The following is a 16,706-nucleotide window of genomic DNA, read 5'->3' as shown; positions in this document are numbered from 1 at the left end:
CTGGGGACACCTGGGCACACCTGGGGGCACCTGGGGGCATCTGGGATACACCTGGGCACACCTGGGGGCATCTGGGATTGACCTAGGCACACCTGGGGGCACCTGGGCACACCTGGGATACACCTGGGATACACCTGGGCACACCTGGGCACACCTGGGGGCACCTGGGGGCACCTGGGCACACTTGGGGGTACCTAGGATGGACCTGGGCGTACCTGGGCACACCTGGGCACACCTGGGCACACCTGGGGGCACCTGGGGGCGCCTGGGCACACCTGGGCACACCTGGGGGCAAGCCTAGGGGTACCTGGGACAGACCTGGGCACACCTGGGCGCATCTGGGCACACCTGGGATACACCTGGGGGCACCTGGGGGCACCTGGGGGCATCTGGGATTGACCTGGGTACACCTGGGATACACCTGGGGACACCTGGGTGCACCTGGGCACACCTGGGCACACCTGGGGGCAAGCCTAGGGGTACCTGGGACAGACCTGGGCACACCTGGGCGCACCTGGGGGCACCTGAGATGCACCTGGGGGCACCTGGGGGCATCTGGGATTGACCTGGATACACCTGGGGGCACCTGGGCACACCTGGGCACACCTGGTGTAGCTGGGATAGGCCTGGGCACACCTGGGGGCGCCTGAGATGGACCTGGGGGCACCAGGGGGCATCTGGGCACACCTGGGCACACTCCTGGGGGTGCCCGGGGGTACTTGGGATACACCTGGGCACACCTGGGCACACCTGGGGGCACCTGGGGGTACCTGGGATACACCTGGGCACACCTGGGGTTAGCTGGGGGTACCTGGGCACACCTGGGCACACCTGGGATAGACCTGGACAGATCTGGGGGTGTCTGGGCACACCTGGGTCTACCTGAGGTACAGCTGGGACAGAGCTGGGCACACCTGGGCACACCTGGGGGTACCTGGGATAGACCTGGGTGTGGCTAGGGAGGTACCTGGGGGCACCTGGGGGGGGTACCTGGGCACAACTGGGCACACCTGGGCACACCTGGGTGCACCTGGGGGTACCTCAGGGGCAGCCAGGATAGATCTGGGTGTGGCTTGGGTACAGCTGGGGGTACCTGGGCACACCTGGGGTACACCTGGGATACATCTGGATATATTTGGGGACACCTGAGGTACACCTGGGACGGAGCTGGGCACACCTGGGCACACCTGGGCACACCTGGGGGCACACCTGGGGGCACACCTGGGTATGGTTTGGGCACACCGGGGCACACCTGGGCACACCCTGGGGGTACCTGGGAAACACCTGAGGGTACCCAGGATTCAGCTGGGCACACCTGGCACACACCTGGGCACATCTGGGAGTACCCGGGCACACCTGGGCACACCTGAGAGCCTTTGGTGCCACCTGGGCACACCTGAGTGCTCTTAAAGACACACCTGGGCACACCTGGGGGGTACCTGGGTACACTTGGGTGGTACCTGGGCACACCTGGGCACACCTGGGAGGTACCTGGGCACACCTGGGTGGTACCTGGGCACACACCTGGGCACACCTGGGTACACCTGGGCACACCTGGGACACCTGGGCACACCTGGGCACACCTGGCATTACACCTGAGCTCACCTGGAGCCACCTGGGCGAGGCCCAGGGACCCCCCCCGTGACTTTTTGGTCCCCCCCAGGTGTGCCCAGGTGTGCCCAGGTGTGCCCAGGTGACCTTTGGGGCCCTTCCCCCTCCCCCCCCCCCCTCCCCCCGGGCGCGTTTTGGGGCCAAAAGGGGAATTTTTTGTGTTTCTGCTCCGTTTTGGCTCCGTTTGGATAAAAAAAAGTTGAAAAATCCCCAAAAAAGTTTCTGGGAATTTTTGGGAATGGGGGGGAGGGGGTGGATCCCATCATCCTCTGCGGCGCGGCCAAGATGGCGGCACCCAGCGGCCAAGATGGCGGCGCGCTGCGGCCAAGATGGCGGCGCGCAGGGTTCCATGTGGCTGTGGGTCCAACATGGCGTCGTTCACACCGGAAGTGATGGCGATGACCGGAAGTGGAGACAAACGATGACGTTTATGATTGGCCACGCTTTCTTTTCCTCTAGCCACGCCCACAAAGGGGCGTGGTCAAAAGCGGCCCAGATCTGGATCCTTCCTTTCACCTCAAGTCTCGCGAGATCTCGCGGCGGAGGTGGGAAAGGGGGAGGGGTGGGACAAAGCGAGATCTCGCGAGAGTTTCTTTGCTTAAGTGCGAGGATCTCGCGAGACTCCGGAAGGCTGAAAAGAGGGGGAGGGCGGGTTAAAGATCCCGCGAGATCTCCCACAGAGATTAGAGGAAAAAACGAGATCTTGCTAGAGCGCCGATTAAAACGCGAGGAGGTCTCGCGAGATTTGGCGACTAGGGATCGCAGGCTGGGGGGGGAGCGAGGGATGGGCGAGGGAAAATCTCGCGAGAACACGCATTGAGACGCACGGCGTTCTCGCGAGAGTTCCATAAAGAGCGGGAAGGAGGCGGGATTGAGAGGAAAACCTCAGATCCTGGGGGGGGGTGTTCAAATCTCGCGAGACAGCCCGCAGTGAAGCGGTACGATCTCGCGAGACATCCTGCGGCGGGAGGGAGATGAGGGAGGAGGGAGGAAGGAGGGGGTTGAAACACCGCCATAGCGCCCAGAGGGAAGCGTCACAATCTCGCGAGACTTGGCGTGGGGGGAGGCCGGGACGGAGAGGGGAGAAAGGGAAGAGGGAGGGCCGAGGTCTCGCGAGAGCGCCCATTCAAACGCGCAGCGCTCTCGCGAGACGTGGCGTGGGGGGAGGGCGTGAAGGGGGAAGGACGAGAGAGATCTCGCGAGATCGCTGTTCGGCTCAATGGGAGATCTCGCGACATTTGGCGCGGCGGGCGGGCTGGGAGGAGGAGGGCGTGGGGGAGGGGGGGAAGGAAGGAGATCTCGCGACATCCCACTCCTGCTGAATGGGAGATCTCGCGAGATTTTGCGTGGCGGGAGGGCTGGAAGGCGGAGCTCGGAGCGGGATGGGAGGGGTAGAGTTTGATCTCGCGAGATCCCTGCTCGTTTCAATAGGAACCCTCGCGAGATTTGACGGGGGGCGGGTCGAGAGGGGCGGGAAAGGCGAAAGGCGGGAGGAGCTGAGGAAGGGCGGGGTGAGGCCGGCGTGCGAGATCTCGCGAGATCGCCCATTGGCGGAGCGTTGCGCTCTCGCGAGAGCTCGGCGGGCGCGCGCGCGGCCGCCGCCATTTGCCGGCGTCTCCCCTCAGCGGCGCGGACTCCATTTCCCGTGAGCCCTGAGGGAGACGGGGGGAGGAGGGCCCGGGGGGGGGCTCTGGGGGGGCCCGGGGGGGGTTTGGGGGTGCTGAGGTGGTGGAGGGGTCTCGGTTAAGGGGAGGGGGCACCCGGCCGCCATTTGGCGGTGGAGGCGGAGCGGCGGCGGAGGCGCCTCCCCGGGGCTCCCCCCCGCCCCCCCTCAGCTCCCCTCCCCTCACGGCCCGTCCTTCCGCCTCTTCCTCCTCCTCCTCCTCATCCTCATCTTCCTTCGCCCCCCCACCCCGTCCGTGAGGCGGCGGGACCGGTAGGGAGCGAGCGGTAATGGGGGAGGGGGTTCGGTGTGGGGAGAGGGGTGAGGGGAAAGCCGGGGAGAGACCCTCGGTGAGGGGTGAGGGGAAACCGGGGAGAGACCCTCGGTGAGGGGTGAGGGGAAACCCGGGGAGAGACCCTCGGTGTGGGGTGAGGGGAACCCGGTGAGAGACTCCCGGTGTGGGGTGAGGGGAACCCGGGGAGAGACTCCCGGTGAGGGGTGAGGGGAACCCGGGGAGAGACCCCCGGTGTGGGGTGAGGGGAACCCGGTGAGGGGAACCCGGTGTGGGGTGAGGGGTGAGGGGAACCCGGTGAGGGGAACCCGGAGAGGGGTGAGGGGCCCTCGGTGAGGGACCCCCAATGTGGGGTGAAGGGACCCCGGTGTGGGGTGAGGGACCCTCGGTGTGAGGTGAGGAGTGAGAGGAGCGATGAGGGACTCTCGGTGTGGGGAGAGGGGTGCCGACCCCTAATGAGGGGAACCTGGTGAGGGGTGAGGGACCCCCAGTGTGGGGTGAGAGGAACCCGGTGAGGGACCCTCAGTGTGGGGTGAGGGATCCAGGTGTGAGGTGAGGGCTGAGTGACGCCCGGTGTGGCGTGAGGGACCCTCGGTGAGGGGTGGAGAGACCCCCGGTGAGGGACCCCCGGTGAGGGGTGAGGGGAACCCGGTGAGGGGTGAGGGACCCCCGGTGTGGGTGAGGGACCCTCGGTAAAGGGGTGAGGGGTGAGGGACCCTCGGTGTGGGGAGAGGGGTGAGGGGAAACCCGGGGAGAGACCCTCGGTGAGGGGTGAGGGGAACCTGGTGAGGGGTGAGGGACCCCGGTGTGGGGTGAGGGACCCCGGTGAGGGGAACCCGGAGAGGGGTGAGGGGAACCCGGTGAGGGGTGTGGGGTGAGGGGAACCCGGTGTGGGGTGAGGGGAACCCGGTGAGGGACCCTCGGTGTGGGGTGAGGGGAACCCGGTGAGGGGTGTGGGGTGAGGGACCCCCGGTGTGGGGTGAGGGGAACCCGGTGTGGGGTGAGGGGAACCCGGTGTGGGGTGAGGGGAACCCGGTGAGGGACCCTCGGTGAGGGGTGAGGGGAACCCGGTGAGGGGTGAGAGATCCCCGGTGAGGGGAAACCCGGTGAGGGACCCCCGGTGAGGGGTGAGGAACCCGGCTGAGGGGTGAGGGGACCCCCAGTGTGGGGTGAGGGGAACCCGGTGAGGGGTGTGGGGTGAGGGACCCCCGGTGTGGGGTGAGGGGAACCCGGTGTGGGGTGTGGGGTGAGGGACCCCCGGTGTGGGGTGAGGGGAACCCGGTGTGGGGTGAGGGGAACCCGGTGTGGGGTGTGGGGTGAGGGACCCCCGGTGTGGGGTGAGGGGAACCCGGTGTGGGGTGAGGGGAACCCGGTGTGGGGTGAGGGGAACCCGGTGTGGGGTGAGGGACCCCGGTGTGGGGTGAGGGGAACCCGGTGTGGGGTGTGGGGTGAGGGACCCCCGGTGTGGGGTGAGGGACCCCCGGTGTGGGGTGAGAGATCCCCGGTGAGGGGAAACCCGGTGAGGGACCCCCAGTGTGGGGTGAGGGGAACCTGGTGTGAGGTGAGGGACCCCGGTGAAAGACCCCCAGTGTGGGGTGAGGGACCCTCGGTAAAGGGGTGAGGGCCGAGGGACTCCCAGTGTGGGGTGAGGGGTGAGGGACCTGGCTGAGGGGTGAGGGGACCCCCGGTGTGGGGTGAGGGACCCTCGGTGAGGGGTGAAGGATCCTCGGTGTAGGGGGATGGAGCCTGGTGAGGGTGAGGGGACCACGGTGTGGGGTGAGAGGAATCCGGTGAGGGACCCTCGGTGTGGGGTGAGGGACCCTCGATGTGGGGTGAGGGACCCTCGGTGTGGGGTGAGGGACCCTCGATGTGGGGTGAGGGACCCCGGTGAGGGGTGAGGGACCCTCGGTGAGGGGTGAGGGACCCCCGGTGTGGGGTGAGGGGAACCCAGTGTGGGGTGAGGGGAACCCAGTGTGGGGTGAGGGACCCTTGGTGAGGGGTGAGGGACCCTCGATTTGGGGTGAGGGACCCTCGGTGTGGGGTGAGGGACCCTCGGTGAGGGGTGAGGGGACCCTCGGTTTGGGGTGAGGGACCCCGGTGTGGGGTGAGGGACCCCGGTGTGGGGTGTGGGGAACCCGGTGTGGGGTGAGGAGTGAGAGGAGCGATGAGGGACCCGCGGTGTGGGGAGAGGGGTGAGGGACCCTCGGTGTGGGGTGAGGGACCCTCGGTGAGGGCTGAGGGGACCTCGGTGTGGGGTGAGGGACCCCGGTGTGGGGTGAGGGACCCTCGGTGTGGGGTGAGGGACCCTCGGTGTGGGGTGAGGGACCCCGGTGTGGGGTGAGGGACCCTCGGTGTGGGGTGAGGGACCCTCGGTGTGGGGTGAGGGACCCCCGGTGTGGGGTGAGGGACCCCCAGTGTGGTGTTTGGTTTGGGGTCAGGGACTGCCAGGGGTCTGGGGTCCCTGATTTGGGGTCTCTGATTTGGGGTCTCTGCTTCGGGGTCCTTGATTTGGGATTTGGGGTCTCAGATTTGGGGTCTCAGATTTGGGGTCTCAGATTTGGGGTCTCTGATTTGGGGTCCCTGATTTGGAGTCTCTGCTTTGGGGTCTCTGACTTGGGGTTCCTGGTTTGGGGTCCTTGATTTGGGATTTGGGTCCTTGGTTTGGGGGCCCTGATTTGGAGTCTCTGGTTTAAGGTCCCTGATTTGGGGTCCCTGATTTGGGGTCTCTGGTTTGGGATTTGTGTTTCAGGTTTGGGGTCCTTGATTTACAGTCTCTGGTTTAAGGTCCCTGATTTGGGGTCCCTGATTTGGGTCTCTGGTTTGGGGTCCCTGGTTTGGGGTCAGGGCGCTGTGATGGGTTTGGGGTCCTTGATTTTGGGCCCTTGATTTGGGGTTTGGGGTCCCTGTTTTGGGGTCTCTGATTTGGAGTCTCTGGTTTGGGGTTCCTGGTTTGGGGTCCTTGATTTGGGGTTTGGGGTTCCTGCTTCAGGGTCCTTGATTTGGGGTTTGGGGTCCCTGGTTTGGGGTCTCTGGTTTGGGGTCCCTGATTTGGGGTCCCTAGTTTGCTCTCAGGGGCTGTGAGGGGCTTGGGGTCCCTGGTCTGGGGTCCCTGGTCTGGGGTCTCTGATTTGGGGTCCCTGGTCTGGGGTCTCTGATTTGGGGTCCCTGGTTTGGGGTCTTGATTTGGGGTTTGGGGTTCCTGCTTCAGGGTCCTTGATTTGGGATTTGGGTCTCTGATTTGGGGTCCCTGGTTTGGGGTCCCTGATTTGGGGTCTCTGATTTGGGGTCCCTGATTTGGGGTCCCTGATTTGGGGTCTCTGATTTGGGGTCTCTGATTTGGGGTCCCTGGTTTGGGGTCCCTGATTTGGGGTCTCTGATTTGGGGTCCCTGATTTGGGGTTTGGGGTCTCTGATTTGGGGTCCCTGATTTGGGGTTTGGAGTCTCTGATTTGGGTCTCAGATTTGGGGTCCCTAATTTGAGGTCCCTGATTTGAGGTCTCTGATTTGGGGTTCTTGGTTTGTGGCGCTTGATTTGGGGTTTGGGGTCCCTGATTTGGGGTCTCAGATTTGGGGTCTCTGATTTGGGGTCCCTGATTTGGAGTCTCTGGTTTGGGGTCTCTGATTTAGGGTCTCTGCTTTGGGGTCCCAGATTTGGGGTCTCTGGTTTGGGGTCTCTGGTTTGGGGTCCCTGGTTTGGGGTCCCTGATTTGGGGTCTCTGATTCGGGGTTTGGAGTCTCTAATTTGGGGTCCCTGATTTGGGGTCAGGGGCTGTGAGGGGTTTGGGGTCCCTGATTTGGGATTTGCATTCCTGCTTCAGGGTCCTTGATTTGGGATTTGGGTCTCAGATTTGGGGTCTCAGATTTGGGGTTCCTGATTTGGGGTCTTTGATTCGGGGTCTCTGATTTGGGGTCTTTGATTCGGGGTCTCTGATTTGGGGTCTCAGATTTGGGGTCCCTGATTTGGGGTCTCTGATTTGGGGTCTCTGATTTGAGGTCCCTGATTTGGGGTTTGGGGTCTCAGATTTGGGGTCTCAGATTTGGGGTTCCTGATTTGGGGTCTTTGATTCGGGGTCCCTGATTTGGGGTCCCTGATTTGGGGTCTCTGATTTGGGATCCCTGATTTGGGATTCCTGATTTGGGATCCCTGGTTTGGGGTCCCTGGTTTGGGGTCTCTGGTTTGGGGTCTCTGGTTTGGGGTCTCTGACTTGGGGTCCCTGATTTGGGGTCTCAGATTTGGAGTCTCTGGTTTGGGGTTTCTTGTTTGGGGTCCCTGATTTGGGGTCCCTGATTTGGAGTCTCTGATTTGGAGTCTCTGATTTGGGGTTTCTGGTTTAGGGTTCTTGGTTTAGAGTCCCTGATTTGGGGTTTGGGTCTAAGATTTGGGGTCCCTGATTTGGGGTTTGGGGTCCCTGATTTGGGGTTTGGGGTCCCTGATTTGGGGTGCTCGATTTGGAGTTTGGGGTCTCTGATTTGGGGTCCCTGTGTGGGGTCTGGGGTCACTTTGGGGTCCCTGTGTGGGGTTTGGGGTCACTTTGGGGTCCCGGAGTGGGGTTTGGGGTCACTTTGGGGTCCGTGTGTGGGGTTTGGGGTCACTTTGGGGTTTGGGGTCACTTTGGGGGTTTTGGGGTCACTTTGGGGGTTTTGGGGTCACTTTGAGGTCAATTTGGGGTTTTGGAGAGTCCCAGTTTGGGATTTTGGGGTCAATTTTGGGGTTTTGGAGTCACTTTGGAATTTTGGGGGTCCCAGTTTGGGATTTTGGGGTCACTTTTGGGGTATTTGGGGCACTTTTGGGGTATTGGGGTCACTTTTGGGGTTTTGGGGTCCCAATTTAGGGTTTGAGGGTCCCAGTTTGGGATTTTGGGGATTCAAGTTTGGGGTTTTGGGGTCAATTTTGGGGTTTTGGGGATTCTATTTCGGGATTTTTGGGGCACTTTTGGGATTTTGGGGTTTTGGGGTCAGTTTAGGGGTTTTGGGGTCACTTTGAGGTCAATTTGGGGTTTTGGAGAGTCCCAGTTTGGGATTTTGGGGTCAATTTTGGGGTTGTGGAGTCACTTTGGAATTTTGGGCATCCCAGTTTGGGATTTTGGGGTCAATTTTGGGGTTTTGGGGTCACTTTTTGGGGTTTTGGGGGTCCCAGTTTGAGATTTTGGGGTCACTTTTGGGGTTTGGGGGTCACTTTTTGGGGTTTTGAGATCCCAGTTTGGGATTTTGGGGTCTCAATTTAGGGTTTGGGGGTCCCAGTTTGGGGTTTTGGGGTCACTTTTGGGGTTTTGGGGTCACTTTTTGGCGTTTTGGGGTCCCAGTTTGAGATTTTGGGGTCATTTTTGGGAGTTTTGGGGTCCCTTTTGAGGTTTTTGGGGTCATTTTTGGGGTTCTGGGGTCATTTTGGGGTTTTGGGGTCAGTTTGAGATTTTGGGGTCCCTTTTGGGGTTTTGGGGTCACTTTTGGGGTTTTGGGGTCATTTTGGGGTCACTTTTGGGGTTTTGGGGTCACTTTGGGGGTTTTGAGGTCCCAGTTTGGGATTTTGGGGTCACTTTTGGGGTTTTGGGGTCACTTTGGGAAGTTTTGGGGTCATTTTTGGGGTTTTTGGGGTCATTTTTGGGAGTTTTGGGGTCCCTGTGTGGGACAGGTGACCCCAGGTGCTCTCAGGTGTCCCCAGGTACCCCTCACCTGTCCCCAGGTACCCTCAGGTGTGCCCAGGTGTGTTCCCCATCCCTGACTCACCTGTTCTGCTCTCCCCAGGTGCTCTCAGGTGCCCCCAGGTGCTCTCAGGTGTGCCCAGGACCTCCCCCAGGTGTGTCCACGTCCCCCCAGGTGTGTCTGACCCCCCCAGGTGTGTCCCAGGTGTGTTTGACCCCCCGTCTCACCTGTCCCCAGGTGTGTCCCAGGTGTGTCTCACCTGTCCCAAGTGTGTCTGACCCCGTCCAGGTGTGTCTCACCTGTCCCCAGGCGTGCCCAGGTGTGTCTGACCCCTCCCCGGTGTCTCACCTGTCCCAGGTGTGTCTGACTCCCCCCCCAGGTGTGTCCCAGGTGTGTCTGACCCCCGGCCCCGTTTCTCACCTGTCCCCAGGTGTGTCCCAGGTGTGTCTGACCCCTCCAGGTGTGCCTGACTCCTCCAGGTGTGTCTCACCTGTCCCAGTTGTGTCTGACCCTCTCCAGGTGTGTCCCAGGTGTGTCTGACCCCCTCCAGGTGTGTTTCACCTGTCCCCAGGTGTGTCTCAGGTGTGTCACAGGTGTGTTTCACCTGTCCCCAGGTGTGTCTGACCCCTCCCCCCGTCTCACCTGTCCCAGGTGTGTCCCAGGTGTGTCCCAGGTGTGTCTTACCTGTCCCCAGGTGTGTCTGACCCCCCCAGTTGTGTCTGAACCATCCCAGGTGTGTCTGATCCCCTCCAGGTGTGTTCCAGGTGTGTCTCACCTGTCCCAGGTGTGTCTGACCCCCCTCCATGTCTCACCTGTCCCAGGTGTCTCAGGTGTGTCCCAGGTGTGTCTGACCCCTCCCAGGTGTGTCTGACCCGCCCCAGGTGTGTCTGACCCGCCCCAGGTGTGTCTGACCCATCCCAGGTGTTTCTCACCTGTCCCCAGGTGTGTCTGACCCCCCCCATGTCTCACCTGTCCCCAGTGTGTCCCAGGTGTGTCCCAGGTGTGTCTGACTCCTCCAGGTGTGTCTCCTCCATCCCCAGGTGTGTCTCACCTGTCCCCAGGTGTGTCCCAGGTGTGTCTGACCCCCCCAGGTGTGTCTCAGCTGTCCCCAGGTGTGTCCCAGGTGTGTCTGATCCCCCCCGGTGTGTCCCAGGTGTTTCTCACCTATCCCCAGGTGTGTCTGACCCCCCCCCCCCCCCATGTCTGACTTGTCCCCAGGTGTGTCTGACCCATCCCAGGTGTGTCTCATCTGTCCCCAGGTGTGTCTCAGGTGTGTCTCACCTGTCCCAGGTGTGTCTGACCCCTCCCCCATCTCACCTGTCCCCAGGACGCCCCCCCGGCCTCACCGGCACCGTGGAAGTGGAGTGTGAGGAGGAGGAGGAGGGCCCCGCGCACACAGGTGAGACACGGGGGGACAGGTGAGGGACAGGTGAGAGACAGGTGAGAGACAGGTGAGACAGGTGAGACAGGTGAGAGACAGGTGAGACAGGTGAGAGACAGGTGAGAGACAGGTGAGACAGGTGAGAGACAGGTGAGAGACAGGTGAGAGACAGGTGAGACAGGTGAGAGACAGGTGAGACAGGTGAGACAGGTGAGAGACAGGTGAGAGACAGGTGGGACAGGTGAGAGACAGGTGAGACAGGTGAGACAGGTGAGAGACAGGTGAGACAGGTGAGAGACAGGTGAGAGACAGGTGAGACAGGTGAGAGAGGTGAGAGACAGGTGAGACAGGTGAGAGACAGGTGAGACAGGTGAGAGACAGGTGAGAGACAGGTGAGACAGGTGAGAGAGGTGAGAGACAGGTGAGACAGGTGAGAGACAGGTGAGACAGGTGAGAGACAGGTGAGAGACAGGTGAGACAGGTGAGAGACAGGTGAGAGAGGTGAGAGACAGCTGGGGGGGTTCAGGTGAGGTCTCAGGTGTCTCAGGTGTGTCTCACCTGCACAGGTGCCGCGGCTCAGGTGAGGCTGGGGGGGCTCAGGTGAGCTCAGGGAAGCTCAGGTGAGGCTGGGGGGTTCAGGTGAGGTCTCACCTGTCTCAGGTGTGTCTCAGGTGTGTCCCAGGTGTCTCAGGTGTGTCTCACCTGCGCAGGTGCTGCGGCTCAGGTGAGGCTGGGGGGGTTCAGGTGAGCTCAGGTGAGGCTGGGGGGGTTCAGGTGAGTTCAGGTGAGGTCTCACCTGTCTCAGGTGTGTCTCAGGTGTGTCCCAGGTGTCTCAGGTGTGTCTCACCTGCGCAGGTGCCGCGGCTCAGGTGAGGCTGGGGGGGCTCAGGTGAGCTCAGGGGGGCTCAGGTGAGGCTGGGGGGGTTCAGGTGAGGTCTCAGGTGTGTCTCAGGTGTCTCAGGTGTGTCTCACCTGCACAGGTGCCGCGGCTCAGGTGAGGCTGGGGGGGCTCAGGTGAGCTCAGGGGGGGCTCAGGTGAGTCTCACCTGTCCCAGGTGAGGCTGAGGGTGTTCAGGTGAGGCTGGGGGGGCTCAGGTGAGGCTGAGGAGGTTCAGGTGAGGTCTCAGGTGTGTCTCAGGTGTCTCAGGTGTGTCTCACCTGGGCAGGTGCCGCAGCTCAGGTGAGGCTGGGGGGGCTCAGGTGAGGTCTCAGGTGAGTCTCACCTGTCCCAGGTGAGGCTGGGAGGGTTCAGGTGAGGCTGGGGGTGTTCAGGTGAGCTTAGGGAGGCTCAGGTGAGGCTGGGGGGGTTCAGGTGAGGTCCCAGGTGTGTCTCAGGTGTGTCTCAGGTGTGTCTCAGGTGTCTCAGGTGTGTCTCACCTGCGCAGGTGCCGCGGCTCAGGTGAGGCTGGGGGGGCTCAGGTGAGCTCAGGTGAGGCTGGGGGGGCTCAGGTGATCTCAGGGAAGCTCAGGTGAGCTCAGGTGAGGCTGGGGGGGCTCAGGTGAGGTCTCAGGTGAGTCTCACCTGTCTCAGGTGTCTCAGGTGTGTCTCACCTGCGCAGGTGCCGCGGCTCAGGTGAGGCTGGGGGGGCTCAGGTGAGCTCAGGGGGGCTCAGGTGAGGCTGGGGGGGGCTCAGGTGAGGCTGAGGGGGTTGGGATGGAGTCTCACCTGTCTCAGGTGAGGTCTCAGGTGTGTCCCAGGTGTCTCAGGTGTGTCTCACCTGCGCAGGTGCTGCGGCTCAGGTGAGGCTGGGGGGGCTCAGGTGAGCTCAGGGAGGCTCAGGTGAGCTCAGGTGAGGCTGGGGGGGATGGGATGGAGTCTCACCTGTCCCAGGTGAGGTCTCAGGTGTGTCCCAGGTGTCTCAGGTGTGTCTCACCTGCGCAGGTGCCGCGGCTCAGGTGAGGCTGGGGGGGTTCAGGTGAGCTCAGGGGGGTTCAGGTGAGGTCTCACCTGTCTCAGGTGAGGTCTCAGGTCCTCTCTCACCTGCGCAGGTGCCGCGGCTCAGGTGAGGCTGGGGGGCTCAGGTGAGTTTAGGGAGGTTCAGGTGAGGCTGGGGATGCTCAGGTGAGCTCAGGGAAGCTCAGGTGAGTCTCACCTGTCCCAGGTGAGGCTGGGAGGGTTCAGGTGAGGTCTCACCTGTCCCAGGTGTGTCCCAGGTGTCTCAGGTGTGTCTCACCTGCGCAGGTGCCGCGGCTCAGGTGAGGCTGGGCCGCCCGGGCGCCCCCCCCCAGCATGAGGCGCCCCCTACCCAGCAGCCCCTGCGGCCGGGGGGGGGGGGGCGGCCCCGGGGCCCCCCCGCCCCACCCCCACCCTCCTCTGCACCCCCAGGTGAGTGGGGGAGGGGAGGGGAGGGGTGAGGGGGGATGGAAATGATACCAAAATGGCCCTAAAATCCCTCAAAAATCCCCCAAAATTCCCCCCAAAATGGCCAAAAAATCCCCAGAAATTCCCCTAAAAATGGCCCCAAAATCCCGAAAAAATCCCCCCAGAATGGCCAAAAAATCCCCCAAAAATTCCCCTTAAAATGGCTTCAAAATCCCGAAAAAATCCCCCAAAAATGGCCAAAAAATCCCCCCAAAATCCCCCCAAAATGCCTCCAAAATCACCCAAAAAATCCCCCCCAAAATGGCCCCAAAATCCCCCAAAAATCCCCAAAAATTCTCCCCAAAATGGCCAAAAAATCCCCAAAAATTCTCCCCAAAAAAGTCCTTCCAAAATGGCCCCAAAATCCCCCCAAAAATCCCCAAAAATCCTTCAAAAATGGCCCCAAAATCCCAAAAAAAACCCCCAAAAAATCTCCTAAAAATGGCCCCAAATCCTGCAAAAAATTCCCCAAAATCGCTCCAAAAATCTCCCAAAAATGGCCCCAAAAATCCCCAAAAAACCCCAAAAAATCCCCCAAAAATGGCTCCAAAATCCCAAATAATCCCCCAAAAATCCCTCAGAAATGGCCCCAAAATCCCCCCAAAAATCTCAAAAATGTCCCCCAAAACCCCAAATAATCCCCCCAAAACCCCCCCAAAAATGGCCCCAAAATCCCCAAAAAATGTCTCAAAAATGGCCCCAAAATCCCAAAAAAATCCCAAAATTTTCCCCCAGTGGCCCCAAACTCTCAAAAAATTCCCAAAAATTCCCTCAAAAATGGCCGCAAAATCCCCCAAAAAATCCCCAAGAAAATCCCTCCAAAAATTCTCCCAAAATCCCCCCAAAATCCCCCAAATTTTCCTCAAAAATCCTCCCAAAATGGCCAAAAAAATTCCCCCCAAATGGCCCCAAAATCCCCCCAAAATCCCCAAAAATCCCCCAAAAAATCCCCCCCAAATGGCTCCAAAATCCCAAAAAAATCCCCAAAAATTTCCTAAAAATGGCTCCAAAATCCCAAATAATTCCTCAAAAATCCCTCAAAAATGGCCCCAAAAGTCACCCAAAATCAGCCCCAAAAATCTCCCAAAAATCCCCAAAAAAATCCCCTGAAAAAATTCTCTAAAAATCCCCAAAAATCCTTCCAAAATTGCCCCAAAATCCCGAAAAAATCCCCCAAAATGGCCAAAAAATCCCCCCCAAAATGCCTCCAAAATCACCCAAAAAAGTGCCCCAAAAATGGACCCAAAATCCCCCCAAAATCCCAAACAAATCTCAAAAAAATCCCCCCAAAAATGGTGCCAAAATCCCTCCAAAATCCCTCAAAATTCCCCTCAAAATGGCCAAAAAGTCCCCAAAAATTCCCCTAAAATGGCCCCAAAATCCTGGATAAAATCCCCAAAAAATCCTCCAAAAATGGCCCCAAAATCCCCCAAAAATCCCAAAAAATTCCCCAAAAAATCCCCCTAAATGGCCCCAAAATCCCCCAAAAATCCCCAAAAAATCCCCAATAAAATGGCCCCAAAATCCCCGAGAAATGGTCCCAAAAATCTCTTCAAAATCCCAAAATATCTCCCCCAAAAATCTCCCAAAATCCCCCAAAAATACCCAAAAAATCTCTCAGAAATGGCCCCAAAATCCCCAAAAAAATCCTCAATAAAGCCCCAAAAAATCCCCAAGAAAATCCCCCAAAAAATCCCCCCAAAATGGGCTCAAAATCCCCCAAAAATCCTGAAAAAAATCCCCCAAAAATCCCCTGAAAATGGCCCCAAAATCCCCAAAAAATCCCCCAAAAAATCTCTCAAAAATGGCCCCCAAATCCCCAGAAAATCCCAAAAATGCCCCCCCCCAAATGGCCCCAAAATCCCAAAAAATCCACAAAAAATCTCCCAGAAATGGCCCCAAAAATCCCCAAAATGACCCTAAAATCTCTCAAAAATGGCCCCAAAAATCCCCAAAAATTCCCCCAAAAATGGCCCCAAAATCCCCCCAAAATCTCCCCAAAAATGGCCCCAAAATCCCAAAAAATTCTAAAAAATTCCCCCAAAATCCCCCAAAATGGCCCCAAAATCCCTAAGAAAATCCCTAAAAAAATTCTCCCAAAATTCCCCCAAAAATCCCCCAAAAAATCCCCAAAAAATCCCCCCAGAATTCCCCGAAAAAATCCCCCAAAATTCCCCCAAAAATCCCCCAATAATCCCTTAAAAAACCCTAAAAAAATCCCCCTAAAATTCCCCCCAAAATGGCCCCGAAATCCCCAAAAATCCTCCCCAAAATGGCCCCAAAATCACCCCAAATTTCTCCAAACCCCCCCAAAATCCCTTAAAAAATTTTCAATTTTCCCCAAAATCCCCAAATTTCACCCCAAAATTTCCAATTTTCCCTCCCAAACCTTCCAAAAATCCCTAAAAATCCCCATTTTTTCCCCTAAAAACCTGAAATTTCCACGTAAAAACCCCAAATTTTCGCCAAAAATCCCCAAATTTTTTCCTAAAATCCCCAAATTTTCACCTAAAATCCTCAAATTTTCTCCAATTTTCCCCAAATCCCGAGAATTCATCCCAAATTTCGCATTTATCACTCCCAAAATCCCTCCAAACCTTCCAAAATCCCCATTTTTTCCCCATTTTTCCCCCTAAAATAGTCAAATTTTCACATAAAATCCCCAAATTTTCCCCTAAAAACCCCAAATTTTTCCCAAAAATCCCAAATTTTCCCAAAATCCCCTGAATTCAACCCAAATTTTTCATTTTCCCCTCCCAAATTGCCTCCAAACCTTCCAAAATTCCCCATTTTTCCCCCTAAATACCCCAAATTTTGGCTAAAAATACCCAAAATTTCCCCCAAAATTCCCAAATTTTTTCCTAAAAACTCCAAATCTTCACCCAAAACCCCTAAATTTTCCCAAAATCCCCAGAATTCATCCCAAATTTTCCATTTATCCCTCCCAATCTCCTTCCAAACCTTCCAAAAATCCCCTAAAAATCCCCTAAAAATCCCAAATTTCCACGTAAAAACCCCAAGATTTCCCCTAAAAATTCCAATTTTTTCCTAAAATCCCCAAATCTTCCCCCAAAAATCCCAAATTTTCCCCAAATCCCCAGAATTCAACCCAAATTTTTTGTTTTCCCCTCCCAAACTTCCTCCAAACCTTCCAAAAACCCCCTAAAATTCCCCATTTTTCCCCCTAAAAACCCCAAATTTTGGCATAAAACCCCCAAATTTTTGCCAAAAATCCCCAAATTTTCGCCAAAAATCCCCAAATTTTTTCTTAAACCCCCCAAATTTTCCCAAAATCCCGAAATTTCACCCCAAAATCCCCAATTCCCCCTCCCAAACTCCCTCCAAACCTTCAAAAATTCCCCATTTTTCCCCCTAAAACCCCCAAATTTCCACCTAAAACCCCCAAATTTTTTCCTAAAATCCCCAAATTTTCCCTTAAAAATTCCCAAATTTTCCCAAAATCCCCAGAATTCACCCCAAATTTTCCACTTATCCCTCCCAAACTCCCTCCAAACCTTCCAAAATTCCCCATTTTTCCCCCTAAAAACCCCAAATTTCCACCTAAAACCCCCAAATTTTTGCCAAAAATCCCCAAATTTTCTCCCAAAATCCCCAAATTTCCCCCAAATTTTCCCAAAATCCCCAAATTTCACCCCAAATTTCCCTTTCCCCAGGCTCCCTCAGGCAGGATGACCGGTTCCAGCCCCGTTTCTCCGGCCTCATCCTCGGGGGGATCCCCCGGCAGCCCCTCCCCCCCC

At 57.9% G+C, this 16,706-nt stretch overlaps 1 protein-coding gene across 1 annotated transcript in view; it reads left to right on the top strand.

The window, feature by feature from the left end:
- The first annotated feature begins 3,342 nt into the window (after positions 1-3,342).
- The window catches only part of SRCAP (Snf2 related CREBBP activator protein), a 121,696-nt gene continuing 108,332 nt past the window's right edge, over positions 3,343-16,706 (top strand). Inside the window, 1 exon segment of the mRNA XM_084224271.1 lies at positions 3,343-3,547. The gene's annotated coding sequence lies outside the window, so the exon portion shown is untranslated.

This window comes from Fringilla coelebs (genome assembly GCF_963513975.1).
Source record: "Fringilla coelebs genome assembly, chromosome: 35".
In the NCBI taxonomy this organism is placed as follows: Eukaryota; Metazoa; Chordata; class Aves; order Passeriformes; family Fringillidae; genus Fringilla; species Fringilla coelebs.
Note: the sequence above shows the minus strand (reverse complement) of the source record. Positions and strands in the feature narration are given on the sequence as shown.